Source organism: Molothrus aeneus, chromosome 6, assembly GCF_037042795.1.
Source record: "Molothrus aeneus isolate 106 chromosome 6, BPBGC_Maene_1.0, whole genome shotgun sequence".
In the NCBI taxonomy this organism is placed as follows: Eukaryota; Metazoa; Chordata; class Aves; order Passeriformes; family Icteridae; genus Molothrus; species Molothrus aeneus.
In genome coordinates, this window is record NC_089651.1 from 1,799,609 (window position 1) to 1,815,572 (window position 15,964).

The following is a 15,964-nucleotide window of genomic DNA, read 5'->3' on the forward strand; positions in this document are numbered from 1 at the left end:
GAGCAGGACCCCAAAGAGGGAGAGAGGTAAAGAGAGAGAAGGCAAGAGCATGGTAAAGAGGATGAGAGAGAGAGAAGACGGAAGAGTAAAAGAGAGGGCAAGAGAGCAAAGTTCCCATTACAATACCACAAATTTTCTTCTGTGTTGAATATTCTAATTCTCACTAGCCAATCTAGCACAAGATACAAATCCTATAGCATTTACATGCAGCCTATAAGAATCATTACATTACCATACTGTGTTACATTTTAAACCCTAAAAACTCCTCTTTGGACCCCTTCTGCCAAGCTGTAGGGTCTGCTCTGACCCTTGGGCCTGTCTGCAAGCAGAGGGTGTTGTTCCATCAAAAGGGCATTACCTTCAGCTGGCCACACCATTGTTTTCCAGTTGTTCAGTAACTGAGGGATCTCAAAGCTTGCTTTCATTTCAATCTCACTTATAGTTTCTATATTCTCAAAATCTTTTGCCAGACAATCATATTTATAAGGCTTTCCTGTCTCATCCTCCCCAACAGAATACCTGCTCCTGATGGTACTGCACTGTAGGACACAGGGTTATAATTGTTAAAGTGGTTAAGGTTGTCAATTGTTAAAGGTTTGTGCCCCGCAGGAAGCCCCGACGGAGAGGCACAGCTGGGGCTGGGTGGGTGGGGTCAGCTGCAGGCTGAGAGGCAGCCAGTGAGGAGAGAGCCAGCTGAGTGACAGCTGGAATTGAGGCTGTGATTGGCTGGAGGAATGCGCGGACAGCATATGAGCAGGAAGCTGATTGGCTAAAGGAACATGTGGACAGTGTAGGAGCAGGAAGCTGATTGGATGGTAGGATGCATGGACAGCAGCACTGCAGCTGAGCCAGCCAATGGGCACCCTTCATTTGTGAAGTTCTGCGAGGCCTCCGTTTGGTTTCACTGACATCAGGTGGAGATAAAAGGTACAAAAAGGGTGTGATTTCTGCAATAAGGGATCTCCTTGAGATGCATGAGGCAGTCCGTGTCGCTTTGTTCCCCATTGCTACATTGCCTAATCCAAATAAAACGGGAAGAGTGTCATGTATCTGCAGGTGAGATTTGGTTAGGAACGTGGACTCTTTCAGATGTGATCAGTAAAAAGAGAAAGGAGATGATACTGGAAAACTTTGTGCTCTTTCTGAGCCAAGCCAAAGAGATAAATGTGCTGCAGTCTGTTTCAAAATCTCTAAATGACTACAGTACCTCTGGGTCAGGATCTGTTTTTGTAGAGCAAAGCAGATTTTGACAGAGCTGTATCTCTTTGTGGCTATAATAACGTATCAAATTGGTGAACAAGAAAAATTGGGATGCCATTTTTCCAAGTTCACTGGAAACCACAGGAGTGAGTTATTACACAAATGAAAACCTCAGAACTAAAGAACTCAAGTAGGGCAAAAAAACCATCTAAAGTAACCTTGAAGTATCCCCCTCTGTGATCTACACTGTTTTACAGTACACAATCACACAAAGGGAAGTTTTAAACACCAAGTGTGACTTGACCTACTATTAGGTGTAATTGAATTTCTCATTTTTTAGATAATAAACAATTTGTTGATTACCATTTCATTTACATGTAGAGGCCATTTGCAAACTCCAGAAGGTCAAACAGATGCTCCAAACACTGGAGCAAAATAGGAGATTTTTGTATTCTGCAAAAATACAGCACATCAAATACAAGGGACCCTGCGAGGGTCATGAATACTTTCACAAGCCTGCAGAAAACAGAAGAGTGCCTTGCTGTGATTTGTTGCTGATGGAGTCTAGCCTATGTTATTTACTTTCACAATCTCTTGACTTCCAAGGAAGTGCTGTGGCATTTAGTTATACATAAATTTTCATTATTAAGTAGTCCTTAATTTTAATTTTTTTTAAATGCCTAAACAGTAAAATTTTTACTTCAGGTCAGTTTCAAGAAAATATTGGTCAGTTTCTATTGTTCCAAAGAATAATTACAAGTCCTTGATCACTTCCAAGTACAAAGAATTGTGTGCTTAACAAGAAATTTGCACAGTTGATAATCTGTAATGTTTTTCAGAGAAAGCTTGCTCAGCTATCCTGGTTAGCTAAATTAACATGACCCAAATAGCATTCTCCTGTAGGTAAGGAAATGTGATTCACATCAATACAACTTCACTTAAATATCTGAATGTTTTCATAATGCAGGTTTTTATACAAGCATACATATAAGTGTTTATTGTAAAAAGATGACACCTAAGACTTTTAAAGTATTAGTTTACATAACACTAATGTGATATCACACCAGAGACAGAAAGACAACCCATGAGTCAGTAACAGAAGGCAACACACAAAATGTCAGGATGTCACAAATTTGAAAGAACTTACAGCAGTATTTTTGCCACTGTCTCACAGTTATGCTCCCAAGCTCCAGTATAATTTATTTTCTTGCCTTGTTGGGGGAAATTAGGGCACTGTGAACACCAGGAATTAATGTCTCTGGTCTGATTCTCTGCTGCATAAAAGCTCTCTGTCGACCAGTTTGAAGAAGTGAGTTTAGCTGGTAACATGCATCAGGAGATTAAAGCTGCCACATTTTATAGAAATCTTACAAACACAAATTTAAGCTACATAGACTGCCTGTCACAGTATTTGGGGATAAGTCTTCTTCTCTATTGTCCAGAATCTAAGTTCTACATTTCTCTAGTATCTGTCTTGTCTAGTTGCATCACTAAATATCAGGACACTCCACATTGCCCCAGAAAAAAAAATCTCTTAAAACAGTTATTTAAGTATTAGGCAAAAGACTATCACAAAAAAAAAAAAGTCTAAATGAATTCACTTGTGTGTGATCTCTCATTTAGAGGGCAAGGACAGTAACACTGCTCAAAACCTCCCCACTTGGCCTCTGCTGTCTTACAAGAGCCTTGGAAAGTGTAGGGGGAATGGAGTACATCATATTATTTTCTGTAGGGAAAGTTACTAACACGATCTGTTGTGGGATAAAGCAGAGAAAGCATCAGCTGGCACTCTAAATTACCCAACAACTAGTCTGGTAATAGAGCAAGGTTATATTATCCTTCTCTACAGTTCACATGGATCACATGTAATGCATGAATTAATATCAATTTTTCAAAAGATACAAATAACTCATCATGCCCCAACCAGTTTGATACTAAACCTAACTAGAAATGAAAAAAAGTTTCAGAGAATTAATTCCACTTATTTTTAAAATAATTTCAAGCCTTTTCTTGTATACATAAACAGCATCTGCCTTTCTCCCTGATACTTGTTATCATAAAACAGATAATTCAGCTTGATGTCCTACTCCAAAAGGAAATGTACAAGCATTTAATGAAATGATCATAACAAGACCTGTGTTTAGTATGAATATTTTCCAATAATTCCTCTGCTTGATAGGTCAAATGAGTGTAAGTAGGTGTATTCCATCTTCTAAATTTACAGCTACAAAACCAGAATTGGTCCTAATATGAGAAAACTAGAAACTATTACTTCTCTGAGCTTTGACAGTGATGCTGTTACAAAAAAATACTGAATGATAGCATCCAGAATATTATTCACAACAAGAGTAATGGGTTTTGCCAAGATAATGCATATTACACATTAGTGTGAGGCACTAACACTAAGAAAGTGGAAAGAAATCTAAGGGGAATTCCTGCTCAGCAAAGTTCCAGCTTATCCTTTTGGGATCCTCCTGCTTTACCCTGCCTTTCTGACTTTGTGAAGGTTTTGCTCACGCTGTACAGGAAAACCAAGAATATTTCTTCAATGTTTGTGCACACTGGACTCATCCCTGTACTGCATTACACAGCCTTTCTGAAGCTACAGAATCACAGATCACTAAGGCTGTAAAAGGTCTCCAAGATCATCAAATCCAACCTTCAACCAAAAACCATCATACTCACTAAACCATATCATGAAGTTCCACATCTACTTTTTCTTTGAACAGTTCTAGGGATGGTGACTCCTCCACTTCCCTGGGGGGCTCATTCCAATGCTTAACCAATGCTTCAAGAGAAGACATTTTTCCTATTTCCTTACTTCATATATAGCATCTGCTTTTAGTCTTCTCTCCAAAGTGACTCCAGCCCACACAAACTTGTTACATCCCTCCCTGGTCAATCAGTAAATAAATTCAGGCTCACTTCCATCCTGTGTCCAAAGCTTCAATAAAATCTCTCCTCCCATGACTAAGAAATTTGCAAATAGATTAAAACCACATTTAACTATAGCTACTAAAGAAGTAGATAGTTATTTTAGTGTACACCACTCGCCCCCCATCCCAAACTAGACTCTGGTTTGTTGTGCACTGCAGAACCAAAGCCAGTCTTGACACTGCTGTCTCATTTTCCTCTTCCCTCTAGAGCAGGCAGAGACAGGAGCTCTCTTAGCAGAGAAATGAGGTTCAAACACCCAAACTGAATCGACACACCCAAACTGATGTTCCCCCTCAGCTGCTACTCAATTGCAGTCAGTTAAAAATCCAGAGGACCTCAATTTTCCATATTAAGATTCTTCATGCAGGTAAAATTCTTAAATTTTTTCCAAGAGCTACACAGGTCCTGACAGTGTCCCTCAGGAAGTGTCTGGGTTTCTAAATCAGCGCTGGCAACACCAGGCTCTCTGGAACACACTTCTTTTCCAGGAGCCATGAACATGCTTGCAGATCTGAATCTGGTGGAAGAGTGCTGGAGAAAGAGAAGACAGTGGTGCTGTTCTGTATTACCTTCTTGTCCTTCTGATTCCAAACATTAAACCAGTGACAGAATATATGGCAGAGGAGCTCACTTCCATCCTTCCTCTTATTGGAGCTGTCACCTATCACAGGAAATGTTTAAACCTCCAGTTACAGGACAGTCTGAGGTTGGAAAGGCAGTGGTTTCAATCTTTTCTACCAAAGCTAAACCACTTCATAAGGATGAATTAAATATTTATTGAGCCAAGAAAAGGAAAAAAAGGATTCATAGACCACTGCTTTGGGTATCAGATTCTTTGCCAGAGAAACACAGTTGTCTATGCTGCTCTACTGACTCCTTAATTCAAATAAAGTGTTGAACAGCACAGACAAGGGGATGGATGCCTCCTTATCCCAGCTAACCACAGAGCCACTGGGCTTAGAGTCTTCCCAGCTCTATCTGCTACACCAATCAATATTTCACCTTCTTCACAAAAGGACTCAGGTTAAGGAGCTGAAGCTCTTTTTATCTGTGAGGCTTCATTGGTGCTTCAGTTTATAATACCCATACATCCAAAGAAGCCAAAAAATTTCAAAGCCAAAGTAAAGCAAGCAAAACACCCCAGACAAACTGAATGAAAAATTGGCATATCTGGCCACAGTGCAAATTAGTAGAGAAGTAACTTGTTAGTTTTATAACCCCAAATTTAAAGAAGTTATGGGCAAGTCTGAACAGTGATTGGTTATTATCATATTACTTATAAGCAATGGATGGCACAGCCCCTGACATAATTTTTTATGGAGTGACATAGAGAAATAACAGCTTCCTACAAATATCAAGTTAGCTGTGACATGCATATATATGATCTATTAGAAAAACCCTCTTGCAGTAATGAACCATGAGCCATATAGTCACAGCAGGAACAGTCACATTTAAATTCACTAGGCTAATAAAGAAAAAAACCCCAAACAAATCTTTGTTCATGCTACAGCCAAAAGCCATTGTCATTATTTTCCTATCTGAATGAAAAAAAAAAAAATTTCTGCTATAATCAACATACACTGGCTTTGTCAGGTTGTCAAAGTTGCTCCTGGTTAGGTGATGGAATTTGGTAGGTTTGATACCCAAGGACTTGTTCAGAAAATTGTATTTTGGGAATGATCTCTAGCGATGTATAAAATGAAAATTAAGTTCCGTAAGATATGTTATGCCACTGGGCAGATTGCTGAAGAAAAAGTGGGGTTCCATTAGTTCCTGCTATTTGTATTTGCAAGCTACTTACAAATACTGAGCCAGAAGATAGAAGATTTTCAATAAATATTGACTTCTTGTTTAATAAAAAAAACAGTAGTTTTCCATCCAAATTAATAGTATCTAACTTCTGTAGAAATATGTATTTTGGTAGGAAACATAAGCATAAGAAAAGCTTTTTTGGATGGAGAACACCAGACTTTCTGCCAAACGATCAGCTTTATCTGCAGACCAGAAAATGTTCCAGTGTGCTAGAACTCAATTTTTTTCAAGTCAGTTCACAAATTTCTAATAAATGTCATTTTCATGCCCCCATTTTGAAACTTAAGCAAACTAGGACCAAACAAGCAATAGAGTACCAGTGATATAGATTCAGTAAGCTAGAAATTATATGCCTTTTTTCTTGCACTACATCTCCAGGGTATCAGAAATTCAGCCACAGTGACTAAGGACTCAAACCCATTAGAGTTTTTCCATCTCTGCTGCCATGTGGAACAGATTGCAGTTGATGGTTCGGTGAGGAAAGCAATTTGGAGGGATGCAGGGAAAGGATAGCTCCTCCCACAGGTATTCAGGATCAGCTTTGATGATCAACCAGACTATGTGGCCACTCAATTAAGCATGTGGCAGTTGGCAAGTTATTCACAACAGCACTTCAGAACAGCTACAGTAAGTAGCTTGATGCAATTCAGTCATTTTTGGACTGATAGACATAAAAAATTTTTCAGGCTGTGGATGATGTTGAGCTGGTAGATGAGAAGCTTGAAATGACCTGGAAATGGGAAACTACACTGCATACCAGAAAGTCAACTGCATCCTAGGCTTCAGGTCCAGGGAGGTAATTACCCCACTCTGGTGAGACCTCACTTGGAATACTGCATCCAGGCCTGGGCTCCACAATGGAAGGAGGACATGGACCTCTTGGGAGAGAGTCCACACAGATGCACAGAGGGCTGGAGCACCTCTGCTATGGAGACAAGCTGTGAGAGTTTGGGTTTTTTAGCCTGGAGAAAGCTTTGGGATGACTTAATTTCAGCTTTCCAGTACCTAAAGTGAGCATATAACACAGAGGGGCATAGAGATATTTTACAAGGGCATGCAGCAACAGGACATGGGAGAATGGCTCCAAAGTGAAAAAGGGTATGTTTAGGTTACATATTAGGAAGAAATTCTTTACTCAGAGGATAATTAAGCACCAGAACAGGTTGCCCAGACAAGTTGTGGGTGCCTCATCCCTGTTCAAGGCCAGGTTGGATGGGCTTTGAGCTGTGGCAAGCCACTGGCCCATTGGTGGCAGAGCGAGAGGCAGTGGTGCTGCAACTCCAGGAGAATCCAGCAATGGAGCCGCTCGCTCGGGAGCACACACACACACTCACTCACACCCCATCACACTCACACCCTCACAAACCATCAACTCACACCCTGTCACTGCAGCACACGCTTCTCTTGTAGGATCACCAACTACAAAGAAGTGGGAAGGTCTTTGTGTGGAGTTCCCAGGAGGAGCTTTATTCCAGCCACGCACAAAGCTGACCGAGGACAAACACAAAACAACAGTCCAGGCTCCAGGGTTAAATATGGGGGCCGGGGGCAGAGCACAGCATCAGGGCCAACGGGCTGAGGGCTCAGGGCGGTGGAGAGGCGGGACAAGGGGTGGCAGCCAATAGGGTAAAGGGACGGGACACTGCAGCAGAAGGGGCCAATGGGTAAGCAGGGAAGGGGGAACATTCTGGGGGACATGCATATAAGGAAAAAGGGGTGGAGAGGCCAACGGGCCAACCAGGGAGGCAGAACTGGGGTACATTTGCATACACAGCAAAGCATCCTGGGAGAGGCTCTGCTCAGTTGCCTTGAAGAGGAGAGATTTTTCCAATTTGGGGTCTGTCCCTCCAAGGAACCATCATGGACCCTTTGTGTGTGGCCTCCACACTGAGCAACCTGATATAGTGAAAGGTGCTCCTGCCCACAGTGGACAGCTTGATTTTTGAAGTCCCTTCCAACCCATACTGTTTTATGATTCTATGATTTAGAGAGAGAATGGATCCTCAGCTACTACAAAGCTTTGTGGTTGAATTTACCTCAGTGATGAATAAGTGTGAAAATGTAGCCAAGGATCTAGTCTACCAAGCCAGGCTCATGGCCACTGAACAGTCCAAAAAAGCTTTGAGTGAACACATAAAGCATTGCTCAGTAATAAAGATAAATTTCACTACTGTCCTTGAAACTTGTTCCTTTAATATGAATTTTGCTTTGAGATTAATATAAAATCCCAAAACTAGGAGGACAACAGTGAAAGGGATCACCGGTGCATAAAACCAACTGAAATAGTGACTTTCATAATATCTCCCACATGCCCCACTCAAAGCCTGGTTTTTAAGATTAAATGTCCAGCATCTGGTGTTCAGAGGAACGTAAGGGCTCCTAGAGCAAAGCACAGAACAGCAGGAATTCAAATCTTGTATCATTGAGAGAAGTGGCAGCCATAGCAATGCTTTAAATCTGTATGAAGTATTGTTAGTTTGCAGTCAGGTTAAAAGTGAGGAAAGAGATTTGCTATTTGCTCTTCCCCCTACAGTCTACCTGTATTTATTTTGTTTGGGTTTTTTAAAGCATCTTCCTGTTTTCACATATATATTTTACATGTATATTTTTAATATGTACACACACATATGTGTGTGCCTACGTGCATGCAAACTGTGCAAAAACACAGGTAGGAACTACTTCATGAAATTACTATGCACCATAGTGAGCAGGGTAATACTGTTTAATCAGGAGTATAATATGTTGCCCACTCAAATAAGGAGAGAAATAGAAAATATATATGGCTAGTTTTCCAGTCCCTACAAGCAAAAGGATAGCAACAAAAAAGATAGATTAGAGAGAGTTGATAGATTCCTTTAATCACCTTGTACTCCAAAACCCACCTGAACCACAAGTCATATGGGGCAGGATAGAAAATTGACTTGACATTAAAGGTCATACAGGCCCTGAACACCAGACAGATTGAGAAGATATATTAGTTCATTACCTACGGGGGTACCAGTTGTGGGTTTCTCTGGGTCTGGATTGAAGGCACTTGAGATGGTATTTCATGTTCAGACTCAAGTGTTTATTATTTCTTATCAGAAAACAGTCTCACTACTGTGAGTTCTGCACCTTTTCATTAGAAGGCACAAAATGGCCAACAATCTCTTAGTACCAGGGCTTTTACGATTAAACTATCCAATTAAGAACTGACACCTGGATTATTTCCCCTTTTAACCCAATAACTGATCCCAGAGAGCTGCAATGGGGACTTTTCTGCCCAATGCCACCCAAACCCATGAAGAAGAAGCCCAGGATGACACCCTGTGCCCTCCATCTTGCTTCTATCCACAACACACTAAAAATCCCAACACCTCAATTTCTCACCCAGTGATACACCCACACTACTCTCTATAATCTATTGCACACTTTTGTGGATTCCAGTTTGTCTTGAAGTCTGGGAAACTTTCTCCATGGATGAGGGTCAGAGTCAGTGCTGCCCTGGGGGTCAGGGCACCCCAGAGCAGACACAGAAATATTCCCTGTGGTGCCCTGGATTCCCACAATTACCCTGAGCTCCTCTAGGATCAAAGGCTTTAGTCTTTCACACAGTTGCTTCTGCATTGAATCCACTAATGTGCATTTGCAAAACTTGGTCTTCCAGGAACACAGATAGTCTTGATTTAAAACAACAGTCACATTATGGAAAGAATTACAGCTTCCCTGGTAATTAGGTCCATTGTTTGACCACCACATTACAATAGAGAATGAGTGGAAGGAAAACACAAAAAGATTCAATTCCAAGACAAACTTGTCAGACTGCAGCTTCCAGCTGCTGGGTGCTACTGGTCTGGTGAACATTGTGTGGCTGTTCAGTTTTTATTCTTTTTCCTCCTGTTTGATTTCTATCTATTTTTGTCACATTTAATCTCTTTCCTTTCTTCTTTGATCTTAAAATATTAAACAGCCTGATCCTTTTCCCACTACAATGAATTTTCATCTGCCTTCAAAACCACTGGACCTTTTTTCCCCTTTTTAGAGCATCAGTTGTGTCATAGCCTTAAAAGAAGTTACTGAAAATTCAGCACCATATACCACTATCATCATTCTTGCTCATGCTGTGAAAGGACAAATTACTTTCTTGCTCTTATTTAGTACTCCCTTATTCACCCATCTGCAGAGCAATCTCACCTTGTTCTGTCGCAGCACATCATCTGTTCCTCACATACTGTTACCCCCAGGTACTTTTAGTTGCTGCCTTCCACTAATTTCATTTGAAGTAAGCTCGCACTCCTTATTTCTATAAGGATCACTTTACACTCAGCGTATTTAAAGTTCATTTCTCTTTCAGTGAATGTCTATGTATCGTTTCTTCAGCTGCTGATTCATTTGTTTTCTCCATATTGATTTTATAGTTACTGTTGCAAAAATGTTATATCTGAGCCGTGATAAACTGAATAGGAAGATTCCATAGAATCAATACTGAGTGCTGGGCACTGCTAACATCCATTACAGCGCTGCTGGAAAAGGCCATTCCATCATGCCCGCATATTTACTTGGGTGGAAGTTTGGAAGTAGGGAGCAAACTTTCACTTGATCCTTGCTGTAAGATAAAGTAATGGCACGTGAGCTCTCTACTGTACAGTCAACAAAGGAACGTGAAAAACAAAGAGAGAGCAGGCTACCAAAAGTGCAGCACTAACAAAGGGCCCATGGAACCCTCAGCTGCTACACTGACACTAGCTTTACACAATTAATAACAAGAATCATTTGAATTGGCTTTGTTTTCCCCAAACAACTGCATAAGATTTCAGGCTGGATGGCCACACTTTGTCACCAGATGAAGCCATGAAGTGATTCAAGAGGAAGGTGAGAAGATTAGTTTATGCTAATCCTCAGTCCATCTTGCAGGAGAGGGAATGAATGATATCCCAGACTCAAAATACAGCAAGCCACCGGATGAGCCAAGCACCACACTGGGACAACCAGGCACATTGTGCCACATCCTGGCGATGTTAGCAAGGAGCAGCATCTCAGTAATTCCCCTAATGATAAATAGAGAAAGGCAACTCTCTCACTGGAAAAGAAACTCATCATCCGACCTGCTAAACATGAAAGATAACTCAGGAGAATCAGGACAAGGGCTCCTCTCACAAATGACCCCCTTCTGCCAGCCAGCCTTTGATCTCTGAATCTGGGCCAGTCTAATTCTGCCAGCACCTAGTGCCAGCCCTCCACTAACATGCATATTTTCTAGCTGTCCCTCTGACCATACAAAGCTTGAGCAAAGTAATTTATAATTATCACTGTAGCATCTTACAGGTTCATTGGCACCACCACAGTTACCTACTTGAGGCTACCATAATGATGTGTAAAAAGAGGCAAACAAAGAAAGAAAGAAACAGTGCAGATGATTGTATCAATTTTGCAGCTGCAAAAAGCAGAAGCTCAGTGATTGCATTTCATACAGCAAATCCACAAACTGCAAACAAGAGGTCAGCTCAGTACTTAAGTCTTACACACTATCCTTGCCTGTCTTCCTTTCTTACAGTAGTTTTGAAAATAAGAAATAAAAGATTTTACTGCTTTAAGTGACAAGAGATAATATTCATGTTTATTAATTAAGGAAACAAAATAGTGCAGGAAATCACCTCTACAGAGTATATTTTATTTGAATTGACAATCTCTTTTACTTTATTAAACAGCTTTCTAAATTAGGCTAGTCAAAGGAATTAATGCAGTCCTTGAATACTCTGGTAATCTTGACCCACTCTGCAACCTTTGGGTTTGTTTTTTGGGTTTTTTTCTGTTGTTGTTTTGGTTTGGTTTTTTGGTTTTTTGTTTTTTTTTTTTTAATTTGGGGGTTTTGTGTTTTTTTCTTTTGTTTGGTTTTGGGCTTTTAATTTTTTTTTTTTTCCTGTGGACTGTGGACCTTCGAAGTAATTTCTAGAAATTTGAAAAATATTCCCCAGCAGAGTCAGTCTGCCTCTGCTTCAAGTTCTGTCCTTCCATTTGGGACTTGCTTCCTTTCCCACATTCCTGCTGCAAATAAAAATGTCTTCTATAATAAGAAATCCAGCATGAAAGCATGCTTCATTACTCCATATGGCAATGAATACTGATTTTCCTTTGGACTGTCAGGAAGTTTTTATCTGTTTATCAAAACACCAATTTTATTTCATGAAACCTTATTACAGAGGATTTTTTCCTACCTCCTTAAAGATCTTTACAACAACAAATGCCTCGTGACAGAGAGCAGAAGCAACACTGTTTAAGATATTTCCATTTTAAAGGTGTCATGGCCACTGTAAGCAATTTCAACTGCCCAAGACAACTTACACAGCTTATTTTCAAATACTGCTTATCTTTATTGAAACTTCAATGCAGTTTTCTATTGTATTTAAATAATTATTTGCCTTGAGACACTTTATGATGACCTTTCAATAATGAACCAGCTTATTTATTGCTATTCACATTGTTCATTCACACGGTAGCTGATACAGGAAAACTGTTTCTTAAAACTTTATTTTAGTCATTCAGTTCATTCTAAAATAGAATTTATGTCATTCTGTCACATGAAGAGGGGAGACTTCCTCAAGCCCTTAGTGTTTGATTAGCCTGTCAGCACCTCAGAGAAGCCAAGACTCTTGTACTTGACCACTGTGTCAGTATCCCATTGTGGGGTTTCTTCCACAATCCTTCACTGGATTGGAGAGGCAGATCAGTTGGCTTGTGCAGGGTCACAGACACCCCCTCCCCACACCGGTACCCACTGCCAGCAGTTACCAATGTGTGAGCACTCACATTAACACTTCACAGAGTGACACTCTTCAGCAGTGAAACGGTGATGAGTTCAGGAATTGCTGGTGATAGTATCTGGCTGCACAAATATATTCAAAGCAATGTACTAATTAAAAGCAATACACTAACAAGCTCTGCTCCTCAAGAGTTAACCCAAGACAGTCATTCAGCACACACTCAATTACTGTTCTCACTCAGTAGGTGTTCCCATGACTGATCCCAGAAGTTACAATGGAGCCTCTCCTCTAACTTCTCCCCATTATTAACTCACTTTTATACCATTTCTTTTACATTAGGTGGAACTTGAGTAACTTTAGTCATACATCCTACACAGTGAGGGATGGTTGTACCTGGGGCAGGTGTCTCAGGATAATACCACAGATTACCTTGGGATGGGCACATGCATCAGTCCAAGGAGACTGATTTTGCCACGGCAGCTGATATAACAGCAGGACATCTTCCATTATTTCCTTTGGTTTTCATTTTCTGTGCAGCTTATTAGCCAGAAAGTACCAACTAGTTCCCTCCTCTGCAGTGGTTTAGACAGAGCCTGGCTTTGGTGTCCTCCCTCTGTTCCACTGTCCCTTTAGGCCCCCTTAGATTTCATTGTGTGGGGGAGGTTGTATATGTTGACCATGTTCCATGCAGGGAATACAACTGCATTTTTCCCTGTAACTTCCACACCCTTATCTTTTTGCCCCCAGTCATCTTCCCACACAATCAAAATAAATTACACTTACAGTTCCCTTCCTTCACATTTAAGTCTCACACAATGAGGGAAAAACAGAAGCAACATCGTAGAGCTTTGTATGTTTGCATTTATCCAGCTATTCCGCACTGACATTATTTTCAGACAGGACTTAAAGTATTATCACCATAATGATCACATACTGGAGCTAGAAGCTCATAAAGTACATTATAAAAATAGAAAAAAACCATGATATATATAGAATTGTGATGAGCAGGAAAGCTTCCCCTAAAGAAAGCAAGAAGTCAGCAGATAGTTTCTATGATTTCTATTTGCCATGTCTCTTTGATAGAGATGAAGAGTATTGCTTCATAATAGTTATATTTCAGTTCACAATTCATAGCCACATTGACACCTTAGATTTGCACTGGGCTGCAGAAAACACTACATCAATATCCTGTCACCATGATATTTTCTGAAAAAATCCCTTCACAAAGATTTCTTCTCCTGGGAAGATGAGAAGCCTCAGCTTCTCCATGTTTTGCTCCTCTGGAATGTGATCTGGAGATTGTTTATGTGAATTGTTTTTAATTAATGACCAATCACAGTTCAGCCGTGCTGGACTCTGAGGAATCTGTCACAAGCTTTCATTATCCTTCCTTTCTAGCCTTCTGATGTCTCCTTTCTCTTTCTTTAGTATAGTAATATAAGACAATAATAAGTCAGCCTTCTGAGAAGTTGGAGTCAGATTCTCATCTCTCACCTCATCCTGGGGACCCATCACCACCACAATATACTGTTTCCTCTGCTTAGCAGGGATTTTGGGCAAAAAATAAGGACTTACACTGTGCTTGAATGTAAGCCTACTAAATTGGCTTTGCTCATTTGTGCTCTTAGTGCAAATAGAAGATAGAGGAGGATCCTTAAACATGGTCATGAAAAGCCCTGAATTTCTCTGAGTCAGCTGCATGCCCTGTATCACTGCCATACATTATCTATCCCACCCCCTTTCAAAGGCACTAAGAATGTACTAAAAAACAAAATGCATGTGGAAAGAAAACATATGGACAGTGCTCATTTTTAAACAAACATTGAATAAAACAATTGTTACTTCCAAGGTGGGAACATTTTCCTCATTGCAAGACAGGAAAGTGAAACTTCATTACCAATTCAGAGATAAATGCTTCTGCACACACACCAGAGAAACTGATTGTTTTGACACATGTTGATGGTAAGTTTTTACTTCTATCTTGCAATCAGAAGCTCAAATAAGCAAGTTACCAACACTGTACTAGTGGAAATGGAAAGATAAAAGCTTCCCCAGACATTGAAGGGTTTGATCTGTAGCCTTAGAAGAAGCTTAGATTACTGTAAAAATAAATTACACAGACATTAAGCAGAAAAATCATAACTTATGTTTCTATAGTTCTAAGTAAGAATATACCTTAAATAAGTAGAAAACTGTATTGATCAGATACTGAAGGGTTTATAATGTAGGGGTGTAATTGTATAGAGTAAGCTAAGAGTTTAGATGTTATGATAAAAGCATATGTGTATACATGTGATAGTAGCCCATTAGATAAAAGTATCTGCAGTGGAACAGAATTAAGTAAAGGTGAGAAGTTAGAAAAGCAAAATAATCTTGGTGACAACTGTCCATTAGATTGGAAAGTTCTGTATTGTCTTGTAACAAAGAATTTGTGATTACTTTGAGCTATGGCTGACTGCTTGCTCTCATGGATCTCACAGCCTCTGACTCTGATGTTTATCTGAGTAATAAATCATTCTTAGCCCAACTGTGGTCCCATCCCTTCATTAAAAACAATGATAATAATATGTACTAAAACTACAGGCTAATGACAGTAGTATTTAGAAAACTTTGGTTTAAGAAGGTTCCTAGCTTTCTGATGTACACAAACTCTGCTCTGTGATTTAAGGAACTTGACATGTAAAGATACAACATCCGAGAATAATTTTTTTTCAACAGCAAAGCTAATCTCCTGTATTAGAATAATGGAAGAATCAAGATGATTTCATCATCTGCTGAATATGAATTTGTAGTGATTCTTGTCTCAGTGCATAAAACCCTATCAAGCTTTCTCCAGAAGATGAAAGATGTAACAAATGCCTACTCACCAGTGAGGTTCAAAGGTTCTGACAATGGGATCATGAACCACAGTGTTGTTCACCCTCCTTCAAAATTCATTAGGAAAACATATTTATTTTTTCCCTGATGTTAAGAGACAAAGAAATACTTCTTTCATAACACACTCCCATTCCTTATTAAAATACATATCATCTTTTTCCCCTTTCTTTAGTGAAAAATGCTGTTCTCTGACAATCTTTGCAAACATCTTGTGTATAATGGAATTCTCTAAATCACAGTAGGTAACACTGGCCAGACTTGTTCATGACACCCCTGCTGTTGTTCTTGATCTTGTTGCAGGCTTATGCCATATTTACATTAGCCAAATATTGAGCAGGATTCCTTAGACATGCTTAAAGTTTCTTTCTATGAAGCAAAGAACATGCCATCCCAGAGAG